Raw genomic sequence first — 3,683 nt, 5'->3', positions numbered from 1 at the left:
AGAAATATTGGATGCCTTATATATACATATGTTTAATTTCTCAATGATTCTAAAAGTTTTAAGAAAGTGCTATTTTATATATTTTTAAATGTTCTCTCATTTAATGTTTTTGAAATGTTCTCCTCTCATTTAGAAAATCTTTCATCCTTGTTTTTTGAGTTTATTTTAAACTACTGATGACCCAGACCCTTCAGGAGTGAAGGTATGGGCTATTCCACCAGACAAAGAACCAGCTAACGTGCATGCGGAGGGCAAAGAGAAAGCAGAGCAGGCAGTAGTAGTTGCTATCTGCTCTCATGTCAGTTCCGCCTCATAGTGACCAAGGTGCAACAGAACAAACACTCCCGGATCTTGCACTGTCCTCACAGTTTTCTTTCTTATATTTTGAGCCCATTGGTGCAGCCAATGTGTCAATTTATTGTGTTGAGCACCTTCCAATGTTCGCTTTCCCTCTACAGAGCATCCCTCTAAGGAGCATCCTGGTTACATTCTTTCCTAAACAGATTTGTTTGTTGCTTGGGCAGTCTATGGTTTTTCAATATTATTCACCAGCACCATAATACAAAATAACCAACTTTTTTTAAACTGAAAACAAGAAAAGCATTTAAATAAACATTAACCTTGTTTTTAAGCTTTCAATTTTTACTTGTTTAAAATAGCACTAGTGAATAGAATTTCTAAGAAAGAAAAATAAGCATAAGATTGAAGAGGCAACATAAAATGTGTATTAACTTGGAAATTGGAGTAGGAGTGTTGGAGTTAAAGTCTTTACTTTTATTCTATCAGTTATTGATGTGTATGAATTAGAAAATAATAAATACCATAATCAGTATTCACATAGGTAACATGGAGATTCCAACAGGTATTTTGTTCCTCGGAGAATCCTTGAGATTCTGTAGTTAAGTGCAGAACTACCAACGGAGCCACCATCATATTGTACAATCTGAATACAGTTTAATAAATGTTAATGATGAGTATTCATCATTCATCTTTCAGTTTGTCATAACATGGTTTGTTCATTTATAAAATAGAAGACATAAATCCTATTTATTAAAATAATCTTTTGCTAGACCATCATTAAAAGCAGGCTTTTCAATTTATAAAATATATTGCTCTGAAAATATTTATTGTTACCCTTTTATGCCATTTAGTCTTCTATTAACTTAGAGTCTAAACTTGTTTTGTCAATTCTCTTAAGTAAATAAATTTTAGAATCCTTTTAAATATCAACTTGTTACTTTATTTACTCATTCATTAATTTTTTTCTGCACTTACCCTTGTAAGACATTATGATAGGCTCAAATTATAAACCAAAAAACACAGTAATTGCCTCCTAGATTTGTTAGCCTCCTATGAATTCTAGTACTAATTATAATTTTAAGCACCTACTTTCTAGGTTAATTGATCCATAAAGATATTGCCAGAAGTCAATATTTAGATGGGGACAACATGAGGTCATCATATAAAGCTGCTACTAAGACTTAGATTATAAACCATTCCATCAGAACCCACCTCCATAAAAAAGATGCTAACTGCCTCATTTTAGACCCACAAAGTGACTGGTGGGTTGAATGAATGGCCTTTGGCTTAGTACTTTAATGCTTGGATGTGGACCTCTACTAGGTGGTATGCCTGCTTGATTCCTTGTTCTGTCTTACTTCATATACCCACACATGCAAATATCTGTACTCTACCTGCTTGACTTCACTCCCACCAGCATCGCCCATATCCAAACAACGTTGTTAGATTTATTTACAGGAAAAAACATTTTTAAACGAGTTTCTTCCTCCACACTTGGTTCTTTCTAATCAATTTTCACATTAAAACTTAGTGATTGTATACCCAGAAATCCTTCACACACACTGCAAAATATTCCTTTTATTGCTCATTTGTATCTATCTAAAGTAGGAAATAGTGATGCTACACAAAGATTGTCTGCAGCTTGACTGAGTTTATATGCATGATATGAAACAAATTAGTCACATATTTATTTAGCAAAAGTGTTTACATTTTTTATATAAGTACATTGAAAAAATAATGTATTTATTCCTTTAAGAAACATAAACATTATGAGATAGTTAAGGTTTATTGTGTCAATCTGGTCAATAAACACATGTGGGATTAATTGAAGGGCAGAGAAATAAATGGCTCGGTGAGCCTAGCCTTTCTGTTTCTCTTGTCCCTGGCTCCCTGATGGTTGGATCAGGGTGCAGCTGTCTTAGCCAGTAAACTGATTCAGCTGACAAGGCTCACTTCCTGCAAGACATCTCTGAAGGGAAACCACATGGACCTATCCTGATGCAGCCCTGGGTACTAGAGCAGCCTCATGGAGACCCCTTCCAGTGCTGAGATGCTTACACCATCCCTGGATTTAAAGACTTTCTACCCACTAGCCTATGATCCTCCTGCATTCAGCGCCATTGTGTGTATTTTGTGAGTTTAAGGAGGAATTTGTAGTTCGGTGTCGGACATAAGGGCTAAATCGGATTTACGGGCTTGGACTGGGATTGGGACGCTTTCTGAATGTTCACTTACCCTTTATATAAATATCTCTCATACATATGTGAGTTTCTGTGGATCTGTTTCCCAAGTTTACTCAGACTAGCACACATTATTTCATTGTTTTGCAAGTCATAAGACAGATATTATTTTAATTTCACTTGCCATTCAATTTCTTAAAAATCCCCTCAAATATGCTAAAGTTTCTTTTATAGATATCCATTATTGCATTGATAAAATAAAATTAATTGTAAAATAAATTCATTTTACTTGCAATAGACCACTGACTCCAGCTCTTTACATTTGGAAGAAAGTGGAAAACTTATATATGAATGGAGTTGATTCATTCAAGTGCTGGTATTTTTAAATGGTAACTTTTTGTTGTTAATTATGAATAAAATCTCGAAGGGAAAAAAGTTTTTAAAAATCCTTGAATAAGGTTTAAATTAAATTCATAATTTCTCAGTGTTTCTGTTAAGCTGTGAATTTCTTTCCATGCCAGACTTCCAGGCTCCATTAATGAAGAAGTTCAGAGCCAATAATAGAATAAAATGCTTATAAATGTTTTGAAATATTCTAAAATGTAATTTTACATAAGTTTCAAGGATTAATTTAGGAACTAAGAAATTTTTCATGATTAAATTGTAAATGATATAATTATATTGAATACATTTCATGTTTTGGTCTATAATAGATTTCAAAACAGAAAACATCAATATGAATTAGGCTGAAGCTTGAGAGGGTAGGTAGCTCTGTTCAAAATCAGTGTTGATTTAAAAATCAATACAAGTTGAAACAAACATGTTACATTTATCCATGTAGTATTTATAATAGTATGGACAAAGTAAATAATGAAAACATTCCTAGTATCTAGGTGTGCTAAAGACAAGTATACAGCATGTAAAAGTCTGGCTAAATAATTTTTCATATAACTTAGATCAGCCTGCCACTGATCACCATGCTCAAACACTTGTGAAAGATTCTCTAAGCATTTTTGTACATTCATGCTATAACAAATAATATAAACAATTTCAAATTTCAGAAATATCAATCAAGTCATTCTTTGTATATTGCTATCAATTTATTTATTGCATATGGTATTTCTCTTTAGCTTGATTATTATATGAATTATATTACCTATTTTAGGATAACATTGTGGAAATATTTATGTGTATATAAATTTA

The sequence above is a fragment of the Echinops telfairi genome, unplaced genomic scaffold (assembly GCF_000313985.2).
Source record: "Echinops telfairi isolate 266 unplaced genomic scaffold, ASM31398v2 ScPeMD7_7401;HRSCAF=8416, whole genome shotgun sequence".
NCBI classification, from domain to species: domain Eukaryota; kingdom Metazoa; phylum Chordata; class Mammalia; order Afrosoricida; family Tenrecidae; genus Echinops; species Echinops telfairi.
The sequence above is the reverse complement of the archived record's forward strand: the minus strand, read 5'-3'. Positions refer to the sequence as shown.